General features: G+C 42.4%; 1 non-coding gene across 1 annotated transcript; it reads left to right on the top strand.

Annotated features, from left to right (window-relative positions):
• The first annotated feature begins 14,800 nt into the window (after positions 1 to 14,800).
• Positions 14,801 to 14,872, top strand: TRNAC-ACA. The gene has a single exon. It is a non-coding gene; the product is annotated as a tRNA-Cys (tRNA).
• Positions 14,873 to 15,190: the final 318 nt, after the last annotated feature.

The following is a 15,190-nucleotide window of genomic DNA, read 5'->3' as shown; positions in this document are numbered from 1 at the left end:
GGCTGTGTCTTAATATGTGGTTCATGGACCAGCAGTCTTGGCATCAGCTGGAAGCTAGTCAGAAACACATGATTTGGGGCAGTATACCAGACCCACTGAACCAGAATCTCCATTTTAACAAGAGCCCCACATGAGTCACCTGCACATTAATGTCTGAAAAGCACAGGCAGATATATTTATAATAGATAACCAACAAGGGCCTATTGTATAGCATAGGGAACACTGCTCAATATTCCATAATAAACTAAATGGGAAACGATTTGGAAAAAGAATTGTTCAGTCACTCAGTTGTGTCTGATTCTTTTTGACCCCATGGACTGCAGCACACCAGGCTTCCCTGTCTTTCACCGTCTCCCAGAGCTTGCTCAAACTCATGTCCATGGAGTCGGGGATGCCGTTCAACCATCTCATCTTCTGTTGTCCCCTTCTCCTGCCTTCAATCTTTCCCAGCATCAGGGTCTTTTCTAATGAATCAGCTCTTCACATCAGGTGGCCAGAGTACTGGAGCTTCAGCTTCAACATCAGTCCTTCCAATGAATGTTCAGGATTGATTTCCTTTAGGATTGACTGGTTTGATCTCCTTGAAGTCCAAGGGGCTCTCAAGAGTCTTCTCCAACACCACAATTCAAAAGCATCATTTCTTCAGCACTCAACCTTCTTTACGGTCTCTCACATCCATACATGACTACTGGAAAAACCATAGCTTTGAAAAAGAATAGATACCTATGTTATGTATAACTGAATCACTGTGCTGTACATCTGAAACTAACACAACATTGTTAATCAACTATGCTCCAATTTAAAATTTTAAAAAAATTCAAGTACAAAAGAAAACCACAGGTAGAAGGAAAGAACATTCAGGTGGAGAGATCCAGTAATGTGTCCAGCAGAGTATTGGGGCATGGGACTAAGGCTAGAGGTCTTGACTGGAGAGATAAATGTAGCAGGAATCAGGTTGAGAGTGGCAGTTGCAATAAATCACTGGTATTGAATCAGATCACCAGGGAGAACAGGGCAGAGGTGCTTCTAGGGCTCCATGCACAATGTGCTAAGCCAAGGCTGAAATTGATCAGCCCTGGTGACTAGGACTGGCTCCAGCGCATGCATATTTGACCCTCACATTTATGTTGCCTTAAAAAATATTAGATGTAAACACTTAACCAAGAGATTGTTTTACATAAAATCCAGATTTCTGAATTCTCTTAAAAAGTTGGACAACCCGGCATTAGATCCATGTGTGACAACAATTGGCAGTTGATTGGCAGCTACCTCCCTCAGAGGGCCCTCCTACAGGAGGCTCTCTTCTCCGGACTGTGTTCCCATCGCTGAGACCAGATATCAGCTGTCTTTTAGCATATTTGCTCTGATTTTCTTAATACTGAAGAGGATAGTCAAATGTTTTTTTGTTCCCATGACTCCGTTGAAAGTGGAAGATGAAAGATAAAGAAGAGGGGAAGAGGGTCACTGTTTCTAAAAAAAAAAAAAGAGAGAGTGAGAACATGTTTCTTTGTGAATTCCAGCATGTACTACATTTTCACATGTCCACCATCCTTGTGTGACTCATTCAAATTACTTGCCTGGCATCCATAGGTTGTTAGCCATTTGTAAGAAGAAGATGAAGGCCAAAGGACTTCCCTGGTGGTCCAGTGGCTAAGATCTCCATGCTGGGAGCCTGGTGAGGGAACTAGATCCCACGTGCAACAACTAAGACCCGGTGCAGCCAAAAGAAAGAAAATGAAGGCCAAGATAGAATCTAGGGGGAAGACTGCCATTGTAGGGAGAGGTAGGGGAAGAAGGACCCACCAAGAAGATTGAGATTAAAAACTCCCAGTGATGGACAGACGATTGGGACAGTGTGGTGTGACAGAAGCTAGGGGATGGGAGAGGATTCCCCGGAAGGGAGAGGTTCACAGTGCTGCAGAGGGATGGAGAGACAGGAAGACTAAAGTGTGAACTGGGCTACGTCACTTGGAAGTCCCAGGTTACCTCTGCCAGAGTACTGTGAGTGTGGGTGTTGTGGGAAGGGCTGGAGCCTCATTCCAGTGACCTAGGGTGTGAGTGGGATTCGGGGGTTGAGGAGATCCACCTCTCCAACCATAAGCTTGAGGAGCTTGACTAAAGGGAGGGGGGTGGAGGACAGAGAGTCGGATTTCTTGGTTTGATTTGTTTTTTTCTGAGAGCTGTGACGGACTCAGGCTGTAGTCATGGAGGTGGTAAGTGTTTAGAGGTTGAAAAATACAGGAGAGGGGATGTTAATCAATGCTCTGGCAGGAAGTGAGACAGAAAAGGAAGAAATCCAAGGGGACAGGGGCAAGGATGGGAGGAAGGGATTGTGTGTCATCCTTTAGAGAGAGATGAGGGGACCTCAGGGCTGAGGGACTTCACACCTGATAGTCTTGGTGTTTTCCATGAAGCAGAAGGCAAGGTCAGCTGCATGGGGAGTTAAGTGGGGAGGGGGGAGGTGAAGAGCAGGGATGTGAATGTGAGCCAAGGTTAATATTTTCACCGTTCCCTCCATAGGGGCTTTTAGAAACAGGAAGAAACAGGAGACATAGAGGCATTATGTTGCCTAGGAAACTCAGTGGCTTGCTAAAGCAACAGCAGGTTGTTTTTAATCTCGTTAACCCATTCGCATCCATTATCACCTAAAAGAGAACCGGTGAGTAGGACTAGAAACAGAGAGAATTCTGCTTCACAGAGAACACAGTGGGCATCCTCTATAGCTAAGGGAAGGCAGAGGGACAGAGATTCCACTGGGACCAGAGATTCCACTAAGCTGGGAGGAATCATCAAGTGGCAGACAGTAAGGTGTCAAAGCCAAATTTCCTTTATTTTCTTGTGCTTGTGTGTGTCCACCTACACACACACACACACACTCCATACCTCTGCATGTGTGATCCCCCTATCCCACCCACCAGAAATTTATAGAATTAAAATGTGGGAATTATTTCTTCTTTGATTTTTTTTTCTTCTGTGCGGCAGCATAATCTGTCACCTGTTTTCTCTGCTGGAGCTTCATCACTGGGTAAAATTTATTTTTCTCTCCCTTACCTCACAAAGGGTGGCCAAGGCTTGTGATATGGAGGTCTGGGCTTTACTTGCCCCAGGAGGAGAGTGAAGAGGCATTTGCTTTCAAAAGTCTAGGTTATTGAGAGCTTGGAGCTGGGTTGTCTTGAGAGTGGATTGTCTGAGGGCTCTGAGGTGGGGGTGTAGGGGGGCGTGAGTATGGACCAGCCCTGGAGAGTGCTAGGTTCCCAGAGCCTGGCCACACACAGGACCCTGATGCAGAGTCTTAGAGTATCTAGGATCTAGGCCCTGGACCCTTCTCCCCTTCAGAAGCCTTTTCCTGCAGGCTCAGCCGTCCTCCCCAAGGTGATGAAGCTTCATCTTTCTTGGTGGCTTGGGCTTCCCTGGTGGCTCAGCTGGTAAAGAATCCGCCTGCCATGTGGGAGACCTGGGTTTGATTCCTGGGTTGGGAAGATCCCCTGGAGAGGAGAATGGCTACCCACTCCAGTATTCTGGCCTGGAGAGTTCCATGGACTGTATAGTCCGTGGGGTCACAAAGAGTCGGACATGACTGAGCGACTTTAACTTTCAGCATCCACATGGATGAGCCATCCTGCACCTCGCCTTCTCCTTCCTTGACGTTCTTCAGATCCAACTGCCTTTTCCTCTACTCCACATCAGCCATTCTTTCTCTTGGTCACACACTAGACGTTTTCGAAAGCACAACCCTGATTAAACTCAATCACCCCCTTTCTCCCTTTGTTGTTGTTGTTTAGTTGCTAGGTTGTGTCTGACTCTTTGCCACCCTATGGACTGTAGCCCACCACACTCTTCTGTCCATGGGATTTCCCAGGTAAGAATACTGGAGTGGGTAGCAATTTCCTTCTCTAGGGGATCATCCTGACCCAAAGATCAAATCTGAGTCTCCTACATTGGCAGGCAGATTCTTTACTACTGAGCCATCAGAGAAGCCTCCCTTATTCTGTAACTGCATATAAATAACTGAAAATTGTAGCAGAAAGCAACATACTCTAGTGGCTGGTCTCATTTGAAAATTTTATTTTTTCGGAAAATAAGAAGTAAAACTGCTTTTATTCACAGATGACACAATCACTTGTATAGAAAATCCAATGGATGCTACAAATAAGCTGCTAGAACTAACGAGTGAGTTTAGCAAGGTTGAAGGATATAAGATTGGCATATAAATCTCAATTTTATTTCAAGAAACAATCAAGAATTGAAATGAATACGTTATCATTTACAATAGCATTAAAACATGAAGTATTTAGGAACAAAAAGGCATACATATGATTCCATCAATATAAGTCTCCAGAAATTGCAATCTGATCTCTAACAGCAGGAAGCAGATCAACAGCTGCCTGGGGCTGGGGGATAGGCAGGGGCTCATTTGAAAATTTCTGACTGTAATTCACAAGTGGACAACGTGGTCGAAGAATTATGCTCCACAGCCACAGCCCGTCCTTTCTCCCATTCTCATTCTCTGGAAGCTCTCTCTCTCTCACACTATCTCTACTCCTTAAGCCTCCCATATCCCTCTGTATTCTGATTCTCCACTGATAATCTTGCATCATATTTCATTAAGAAAATAGAACCCCCTTCCCACATCTCTATGTACACTCTGTTTTCCTTCTTGGTGCAGCGAAGAGTGTCCTTCCTCCTATCAAGGACCTTCCCCTTGAACTCTATTTGCCTCACATGTGTTCTCAAGACCTTGACTCCTACAGTTATCTATTCCCTCTGTCCTGCATATTCATACCATCATCTCAACTGGATCATATCTGTGTGCAAATAAACATGCTCTGATGGTTCTTCTCTTATATTGGGTTGGCCAAAAAGTTTGTAAGATATTATAGAAAAATCCAAACGACCTTTTGGCCAACCCAATAAAACCCCTTCCCTTGACCCCAGCTGTTCCTTCTAGCTACTGGCCCATCTATCTGCTCCCTGGATCTCCAAACTTATAAGGGTTGTCTGTATGCACACTACACCCTTGCTTCCAGTTCCCTCCTCCACCCACTCCATTGGGCTTTGGCCCACACTGCTCCTTGAAAACCATTCTTGTTTACGCTCCCAATCCCAGGGACATGTTTGTAATCTTGACTTACTCTCTCAACAGCATTTGATAGAATTGATCCCTGCTCCTCAGGATGCTTTCTTGATTTACTTGGTTTCTGGGATACACACACACTGATGGTTTTTCTCCTTTCTCACTGGCTACTCCTTCTCAGCCATTTTTTCCCCAATGTAGTATAGATTTCTTTATTTAGGAGAAAAGAGCAGCATCATGGATCAAACAGACTTAGTAATCAAAAGCTTTGGTTGCCTATACAGTCATAAATTAAGACTGCTGTGTTTTAGCATATGGTTATCTCCAAATGACTTGGCATTTTATTTTTCCAATATTGCTATCACAAAATACTGATGTACCAAGATGCCTTTGCAGTGGTAGTAGATATACTGCTCCTTTCTACACCATCAGAGTAAATGTCAAATAATTTAATGAAACTGGTTTAGGGCTCTGTCATAACTGTTTAATCCACAGGTAAAAGGGAAACAATAAAATATAAATTTATGGAGACACAGTGTCAATCAAGTTAGCACGTGAATGGGTGACATTTTTTTTAAGTACAAAATTTTGAAACATACATCCAAATCTGGGAAAACATGCTGCCTAAAGGAGTGATTTTTCTCACCTATAAAATGGTAATTATGAAGCTGATCATATAGGGGTTCAGTCTTTTTCTTTACCATTTCTACCTCTTTTACCAGATTTTTTTAGTGAAAAAAAAGCTTTAAATCTTTATTTAACTTCTATTTGAAATGTTGTATTTCCTTTCACTGTTAATGTCTTTTACCCAATTTTTAAATGTAAGTGTGTCCCAGGTATGTCCGGGGCTAGCATCTTTTCTCACTCTCTCCTTAGATGATTTCATCCATCATCCAGTCCTACGAATTAAAATGTGGTTCATAGACTTATGACTCACATATTTAAACTATTTACTTTGCTCTTATCCCAGCCTCCAGACTCTTCTATACACTTAGGCATACCTGACGTCATTAGGCCTCAAAATATTTCCATGTCCCAAACCTTTCTCTTTCATCCTTGTATCAGTCAGAGTTCAGCGGTAAAAAGCAGAAACTGTTCAGTTATTTTGAAGAAGAAACTTAACACAGGGCATTAAGCACTTGCAAAATCACAAGAAGAGGTGGAGGAACAGGGCTGCAGAAATGGCTTGTAGGATTCAATAACTACATATGCCCAGCAGGGGTGCTGAGACCTCCGCACCAGTCAGGGAAGGGGACATCAGGAAGCCTCTACCAGGACTATTGTCCTCAAGAATACGACTCCATGGCTGCAATCCAGGGAAGCTGAGCCATTGCCACCATGACTATAGACTGCTTCCTAACATCCAAGAGCCTTGCTGAGACATGGGAACACTGAACTTGAAGGCTGCCATTATCACAACTGTCTCTTGACCATCATTACTCTTTCTGTCTCCTCAAATGCACATGCAAGTACACACACAAGCTAATATTTTGTGTGTGCAAGATACCACTCTATGTTCTATCATTATATTATCGTCATTTTACGGAGGAGTAAACAGGGATTAAGTAAATTGCCAAAGATTAGATAGCTAGTGAGTTGTCTCTGCAATTATCCATGCTGTTTTTATTTCTGAATATTCCTTTGTCAGTTTCCCATGTAAACAAAATCTTCATAAGCATAATTTTAATGACTGCATAAGATACCACCTTATGTATCAACCATAATTTATTTCACCATTCCCCTGTCTGTATGTTTAGGCTTATTTCCAATTTTTCTTTATGAACCATAACTCCTCGATAACAGCCCTGGGTGTTCTTTGGAAGGAATGATGCTAAAGCTGAAACTCCAGTACTTTGGCCACCTCATGTGAAGAGTTGACTTATTGGAAAAGACTCTGATGCTGGGAGGGATTGGGGGCAGGAGGAAAAGGGGACGACAGAGGATGAGATGGCTGGATGGCATCACCGACTCGATGGATGTGAGTTTGAGTAAACTCCGGGAGTTGGTGATGGACAGGGAGGCCAAAGATTAGATAGCTAGACAGGGAGGCATGCTGCGATTCATGGGGTCACAAAGAGTTGGACAAGACTGAGCCACTGAACTGAACTGAACTGAACTATCATAACTAGTGATAACTATGTGTATAAATTATTTTGCCTGTTTCTGATCATTTCCTTAAGATAAACTCCTTAATGTTCAACTCCTGGGTCAAAGTCTATGATGAGTTCTAAGAATAGAATTATTGAGTCAGAGGTTGTGAATATTTTTTTAATGCACTTGATGTGATGGTTGATTTTGTGTGTCAGTTTGACTGGGCCAAGGGGTGCCCAGATTAAACATTATTTTTGGGTGTGTGTGTGTAAAGATGTGTCTGGATGAGATTGAATTTGAATCAGTGGACTCCCCCAGAGCAAATTGGCTTCCCCAGTCAGGGCATTACCCAGTTCATTGAGGAATTGAATAAAAAGCAGAGGAAGGAAGGATTCAGCCCATCCTCATCCCTTCCTGTCTACCTGAGCTGAAACATTAGTTCTTAGGACTTTGGACTCAGACTGAAATTACACTACTGGCTCTCCAGGGTCTCCAGCTTGTGGAGGGTAGACTGTGGGACTTCTCAGTCTCCATAATCACATGAACCAATTCCTATCATAATTGCTTATATACACATTGATTTGGTTTCTCTGGAGACCCATGACTGATACACTTGAGTATATTAATGCATGTGCCTACTGGCAGTAAATAAGAGTACTTGTCTCCCCCCTCACCCAAACTAGACATGATTGTCTTATCTAGTTTTTGCTCTAAGTGTGCAATATTTGCAAACTTATATTAAAAATGCATTCTTTTTTTTTTTGCTGAAAATTTAACTGAGTGTCCTGTATTTTATCTGGCATCCCTCCCTGAGGTGGCTATCCAAACCCTATTCTTTTTTGAGGTAATCTTTCATTGTGAATCTGAAGGGCAAGGCCTTATCTCCTCTCATGGAAACCAAGGAAAGCACGTGGGGCCTCTGCACATACCCAGGGCAGCTAAGGCACCGACAAGGGACTCAGGCTCTCAACAAAGACTTTGAATCCCCAGAGATTTATACAAGAAGTAGAAGTTTTGAATTCATTCATAGAAACTGCATCTAGCAGAGGCCCCGGCAGCCACTGTGGGAACAGTCTTTGCAGCCAACTAAGCAGGTATGTTCATTACCCATACTTTGCAGAAGAAGAAACCAAAGCATGTTCAGGTTAAGTAACTTGTTCAAGATCAGAAAAGTAATTAGTGTTCAAAAGGTAAGATTTGAACCCAAGAAATATGGCCCTGGAGCCTGTAGTCTTAACCATTTGCTCTCCTAACCCTCATAACTATGCTGTAGCTTTCATTCACAGATTGCCTACTCCGAGTCAGATTCTGGGCCAGGCATTTTGCATAATGAAGTCCTTACTGCCATTTTACAGATGAGGGAACTGAGGTTCAGAGGGGCTAAGTAACGGGTTCATGTTCCCCAGATAGAGACAAATCCAAGAGCTTTTATACATGTAATTCCATGATGTGGATAATAAAATTAAAGTAAATTAAATAAAAAATAATTTATCCCTCAAGAGAGTAATTTCATTTTGCAGATAAGGAAAAATAGACTTTGAAAGTTGTGGGCATGGTAAACTATTTGTTTCAGTTCTTCAGGCAATTGTGCCACAATCTTCTTCCCTCTTCAGATCTTTCCCTCTACAAGGTAAAGAAGGTATGAAAGCTAAAGGCTGAATTGGAGCCTGGCTTATTTAGACTTTTGCTTTGTTCATTATGAGGATGCTGTCTAATGATCCAGGTGGGTGAATTAGGCAGCCCCCAATTCATCAAATTTATGTGTGCTCTGGGAAGGAACCAGTCTTCCTCACAAAATGTAATACTTATCTGAAAAGAAAACTAATATAAATAGCTAAGAAAAAGTGTGAGTCAGAGGAATAATGCTATCAAAATATATTATAAAACCACAGCATTAAATAAAATAAAATTTTGTTTGTCAATGTAGCTTCATCATGCTTTTTGAATTCTTTTATAAGTAAACATCATAAAATTTGAACAAAAAAGAAATATATTCAATAAAATAACTTTTATATTAAAAAAAAAAAAGAACCCCACAGCACTGAAAATTGCCATCCTCAAAGGCCAGACCAATTTGTTGTTCTCATCAGTGCATGAAAGTGCTTTATAATGTTGGGGTAGTAATTTTTAAAACATCTTTGCTGATTTGATGGGAGAGAAACACCCTCTTATTTTTAGCTGTCACTTCGAAATTTCAAGCGGGGTCAAAACTTGTAATATTTCCCTACACATTTGTATTTCTTCACATGTGATTCAACTGTTCAGTTCATTTTCTGTTTATTTGTCTTCATTCACTGATCATGGTGCAAGAAGAGACAAATCAACGAAACAGAATAGACAGCCCCAAAAAAACACAACGAAAGTAGGTGTGTGTATGTATATATGGATGCATATATATGTATGAATTTATAAGATAAAGGAAAGAACACAGATCAATGGGAAACAGAGGAATCAGTCAATAAGGAGTGCTGGTATGCTTTGCGATTTGGGAAGAAATAATCACATCATACACTGACATAAATTCTGCATGTATAAAAGATACATTTTTTAAAAGGGGGGAAATAAGATTATCCATCTGATTCCTGAATGGGGAAATGCTTTTAGGCATACATGGGATAGAAGAGCTCTTAAAGTAAAAAAGTGATTGGTATGCTACATAAAAATTAAGCCTTCTGGACACCAAGAAACAGCATAAACAAATTTAAAGGCAACCCTGCCCCTGAAAATTCTTGCAGTAAATATTGAAGACAGTGGATAAAGAGACAATGCAAATCAATAGGAAAGACACTAAAAGAACAAAGACAAGAGAACAAGCAGACAAAGAACTGGAGTTGAACCACATGTGAAGAAATACAAATGTGTAGTGAAATATTATGTAGGAGGAAATGGCAGCCCACTCCAGTATTCTTGCCTAGAGAATCCTGTGGACAGAGGAGCCTAGTGGGCTGCTGTCCATAGGGTTGCACAGAGTCAGACACGACTGAAGCAACTTAGCAGCAGCAGCAGCAGCAGCAGTGAAATATTAAAAAGTGTTTACGCCACTTGAAATTTCAAAGTGACAACTAAAAATAAAATGGTGTTTCTCTCCCATCAAATTGGCAAAGATGTTTTAAAAATCACAACCCCTAACATTATAAAGCACTTTCATGCACTAATGAGAACAACAAATTGGTCTGGCCTTTGAGGATGGCAATTTGGCAAGGTGCATTAAGAACCTTAAGAAAAGTTCAGACTTTTGTTCCTGAAACTCCTTATCTAGAACTTTATCTTAAGAAACTAGTAATACAGGTAGAGATTTTGTACTAAGACATTCATTTCAGCTCTGAATAACCTGAGGAGAACCATTAAGAGAATGGTTAAATAGATCATGGGACAGCCACACAATAGAATACTTTGCAGTTATCAAAAATGGTATTTTTAAAGGACTTTTAATGACACAGAAAAATTTACAATAATAAATTAGATAATCTAGATGACATGGAAATACACATATTACCAAAAGTTGACTCAAGAAAAAACAGAAAAGTTGAACAGACCAATAACAAGTAAAGAGATTAAATACACGTGTGCATGCGCTTGGTTGCTCAGTCATGTCCAATTCTTCACAATCCTTTGGACTATAGCCAGCTAGGCTCTTCTGTCCATGGGATTTTTCAGCAAGAATACTGGAGTGTGTATTTCCTGTTCCAAAAGAGATTGAATCAATGATCAAAAACCTCCTCTTATCACACAGGCCACTCCTGTTCCCTATCTGTAACTTTTATAAAGAATCATTTTTCAATAAAATGAATTATATATAATTAGGGACTTTCCTGGTGGCTCAGATGGTAAAGCGTCTGCCTACAATGTGGAGACCTGCGTTCGATCCCTGGGTCGGGAAGATCCCCTGGAGAAGGAAATGGCAACCCACTCCAGTATTCTTGCCTGGAGAATCCCATGGATGGAGGAGCTTGGTGGGCTACAGTCCACGGGTTGCAAAGAGTCGGACACGACTGAGCAACTTCACTTTCACTTTCATATGTAATTAGGGTTCAGATTCTGGACCAAGGCAACAATGATGATGGAAGAAGTTCATCTTGCTCTCTATATGCTTTTGGCTCATCTCAAGGGCATTATTTTCTCTTTCCAGTGGCCTCCTATTATCATCACCTTCCCCTTTAGCAAAGTCTTCTGTAAGACAAAGAGCAAGATACTGAATTGTACTTGGTGGATAATACATTCTATTACCAGGGATATTTGCATGTTGACAAAGGGCAAAACCTTAACCAACAGAATGAATCCCTGAGTGAACTGGCATTCAAGGCCATTCCCTACCTCCTCCCACTAGTCTTCTCTTTCTTACTACCCTATATGTGAGCTGAGCAATGGGAACAGTCTCTTGCTCTTCCAGCCAAATGGATATACTACCTGGATCTCCCCAAGTGCCTCACATGCGCTCAGGTTTCTCAGGACTTCCCTTCCATTTGGATGGCTTCTTGTCTACCTACTCAACTCTTACCCACCATCTAGGGCCACCTGCATTGCACACCCCTCTTGAATTCCTCTTTCATTTATTCATTAATTCAAAGACTGTCTTGAGCACCTGCCACTATCTGGTAGTGTTCCAGGCACAGGAGATATACTGGTGGTGAAAACACACATGAGCTCTGACCTCATAGAACTTAGTTTCTTGGGGAAGACTGATACCAAGCATATATACAAATATATGTATAATTACCATGTGTCCTGTGTGCACTGGAGGAAAAGAACAGGGTGCAGTGAGAAACGAATGAGGTCAGGGGAAGCAGCGTCCTTGAGTGGCCCAGCTGACCCTGACCCGTTCCTAATTGAAACCCTGAAAACCTTACTGAGTGAACCACTCACTCAAAAATGTCTCTGGCATCCTTTAAGGTGCCAGGCTCTGAGCAATAATAATACAAAGTACTACTGACTGGGCAATTACCATATGCCAGGCACTGTGTGTGTCTGCACTTGCTATACCCTCCCATTTAATGCTTAAAATGACTCCATGAGAGAAGTACTGTTATTCCCATCGTACAGATGAGGTGACTGAGTCACAGAGTGGGTCAGTTACTTTCCTAAGGCCATTCATTTCGTTAGTGACAAAGCTGGGATTCCAACTCAGACTGTCTGAATCCTGAGTTCACCCACATAACCACAATACTGTACACTGTAAGACATGTGTGTGTGTGTGTGTTTGTGGAAGGCGCACAGTTGAAGAGATGGGTCCAGTCGGGAGTCTGCCATGCAGGTACTGATCATATCTTGCCATAGCCTGGTCCTATCCTTGGTGCACAGGGGGAAGGGAGGGAAATCCAGTCTGCTGAAGTGGGGGGTGAGGGGCATGGATGATGGGGATCACAGCATGCAGTGACAGGATTTGAGCTGGATCTTGGCTGACTTTGGAATTTGTCCATAGAAAAGGGGAAGAGGAGAGGCCTTGAGAACAGCCTGTTCAAAGCCACAGCGATGGAAAGAACATGGAATGTCTGAAGCCGGGGCAGTCTGCTCTTGACCCTGCTCAGGGGCCAGGGTCATGGCAGGGGAGGGGGAGGCTGAGGGTGCTGTCTTGTCTTCTTCCTTCCATGTTTGGAAATACACATTCTCTTTTCCCAGGGAAGATGTTCTTTTCTTCAATTTGGAGGCAAAGCTGGGCATTGAAGATGCACGGAGGCAGGTGGCTACATGCCACCCCTCTACTTTCCACAGAGTGAAAGATGCAGGAAGCATGATAAAAGAGCTGAAGGCACATTCAATCTTCTACATAATAGGAGAGATGAATTAAGATTCTCTTGGACAGTATAAAAATGGAAAATTTATCCTTAAGCCAGAGAATGAAATCTTACCAGTCACAAGCAATCTGTGCTGTCCTTCAGTTCTTGCAGATCCCTTTGGTGACTTTATCCTAAACAGCCAACACAAGTTTTGTTAACAGAACCATCCCAGGTTTTTGGGAATCTATCACCTGGTATCCTGCAGAGTCCCTGGAAGAGTGCTGAACGCAGATTATGTGCCTCAGTTTCCTCATTTACAAGATGAGCACAGTAATAGCCCCTACCTCAGAGAGTCAACAGAAGGATTAAATGAGATATTGGATGGAAAGAAAGTTCTTAGCAAAGAGCCTGGCTCACTATAAGCCCCTCCCCCCATGAATGTTAATATCATAGTGAGATTTGCTGATTGTGTGTGGGCTTTTCATCTGGCTTTGCTTTGGTTTTGTAACAGTAAACTGGGAAAAGAGGTATTTGATATGGTCAAGGAGTCTTTCTGTTCCCTTCACTCCCAAACACAGACAACATATAAGGTCAACACCCTGGGGTTATTCTGACTATTATGCACTTAAGAAACGTTTCTAACCAGTCACCAAAACAAGACCATTTCCCTTGGCTTACTTCTGAATCCAGATCATGGGCTTTTTGCTCCATGGAAATCAGCCTGTATAAACTTGAAACTGACTCTGCCAGTTTCAGTTTCTTGCCTCCTGCCCCCTTTTTCTTGGCCTCTGGGAAGTATCCCACTGATTCCCAAGTCTGGTCTCAGCATTGACCCCTTCCTGGCTGCTCTTCTAAGTTGATACGCCTCATTGGCTATGGTTCTGAAAAACCATAAGATGGCCACCTTGGAAAGACCCTTAGGTAACAATTACTCACACTCCTCTCCTTCATTTTACAAAGGAAATATACCAGAGAAGGGGGAGGGGTGTGATTTAGTCAGGTCACACATTGAATCTGTGGTGAAACATGACTATGAACTGTCCCACAAAGGCGTTTCAGGACTCTCAGCCTGACCCAGGAGCAGTGCTAGCCTGCCATGTTGTCACCACGCCTCTCCCTTTTCGCAGAAGTATCTTGGCACCCAGTAAACACTGCTCTGGAGGGCAATTGCAAAGCCAGGAGGAGAAGACAGCCTGATGACCCATCTTGTTCTTTTAAAAAAAAAATTGCTGCACTGTCTCTTATAGCACCTGGGATCTTAGTTCCCCAATCAGGGATAGAACCTGCATCCCTTGCATTGGAAGGGGGACTCTCAGCCACTGGACCACCAGGGAAATCCCAGCAGTCTTGTTCTTCTTGGTGCCATGTTGCACGGCAGGCATTCAGTAAACATTTGTTGAGCTGAATTTCATACATCTCTGAGGGCAAATATTCACTGCAGTGTGGATGAGGTTGTACGCTGACTGTGCATTAAAAACAGCCTCAATAGCATATTCAGAATGGGGAGGGGAACCAAATGTCAGCCAGATATTAAGGGAAAACAGGTCCCTAGATTCCCAGGGAGATGGGATGAACACAGTTCATCCTTATGGCAAGATTCCTCTGCAGTAATGCCCAGGCAAATGAAACCTGAGGTTACCAGAAATGTACATACTAATGGGCTTTGGTTTTGTTTTGGTAGGTTTAAGCCTTTTTGTTTGTTTGTTTGTTTTACCCAGTAGTCTCATCATCAGAGAAAACAGTCCTCTACCCACCCACTTTTATCCCCTCCCTAGGGTTTCTTAGTTTTAGCAAAGGAGAGAATTTAAAAAACATAAAGGCGATTGCTAAATAGTAAGAATGCCAACTCCTAAGAGCAGTTTGACAGTTAAAATGCAGTTACCCCTCACCATGTATATATATTTATGGGCTTCGTATGACTTCCCTGGTGGCTTAGACGGTAAAGCGTCTGCCTACAATGCGGGAGACCCAGGTTCGATCCCTGGGTTGGGAAGATCCTCTGGAGAAGGAAATGGCAACCCACTCCAGCACTCTTGCCTGGAAAATCCCATGGACAGAGGAGCATGGTAGGCTACAGTCCATGGGGTTGCAAAGAGTCAGACACGACTGAGCGACTTTACTTACTTACTTACTATGCTTTGTATATGACATGAATACAGACATCTGTCTGATCATTTTTTTGAAATAACAGCTTGATTAATCTCAATCACATCTCATAAAGTTCATTCCTTTAAAGTATATAATTCAACGGTTTTTTTTTAAAAGTATATTCAGAGTACTTACACTGTCACCACTATCTAATTCCAGAACA

Source organism: Oryx dammah, unplaced genomic scaffold (assembly GCF_014754425.2).
Source record: "Oryx dammah isolate SB20612 unplaced genomic scaffold, SCBI_Odam_1.1 HiC_scaffold_23, whole genome shotgun sequence".
Classification (NCBI taxonomy): Eukaryota; Metazoa; Chordata; class Mammalia; order Artiodactyla; family Bovidae; genus Oryx; species Oryx dammah.
Note: the sequence above shows the minus strand (reverse complement) of the source record. Positions and strands in the feature narration are given on the sequence as shown.